A 479-nucleotide genomic window follows, 5' to 3' on the forward strand; every position below is an offset into this window, starting at 1 on the left:
TATTTTTAATTAATTAATATTAACTAATTAATTAATATTAATTTGTTATTAATTAATGTTAATTAATTAATATTAATTAATTATTTTTGATTAATTAATATTAATTTGTTATTAATTAATATTAATTAATATTAATTAATTAATTAATAACAAATTAATATTAATTAATAATTCAGTACTTAATTATTAATTCATTACTGCATTATTAATAAACGTTTTTTAATGTTATTCATAATTAAATAATTTATTATAATTAATTCATTAATAATATTAATTAATTATTATTATTATTACTATTGCTGTTCTCCTTCACCCTTATATATATTATATTATTCTTTTATGCTCTTTCTTGTGTTTGCATTATTTGCTGAAAAGCAATAATAATATATTATTAATTATTTATTTATCTTCTTGTTATTAAACACACAATAGAAGATATAAACCCTAAACCCTAATTCGTTCGTAACACTAAACCCTAA

The sequence above is a fragment of the Eimeria acervulina genome, genomic scaffold (assembly GCF_000499425.1).
Source record: "Eimeria acervulina Houghton genomic scaffold, Eah_scaff457, whole genome shotgun sequence".
NCBI lineage: Eukaryota > Apicomplexa > Conoidasida > Eucoccidiorida > Eimeriidae > Eimeria > Eimeria acervulina.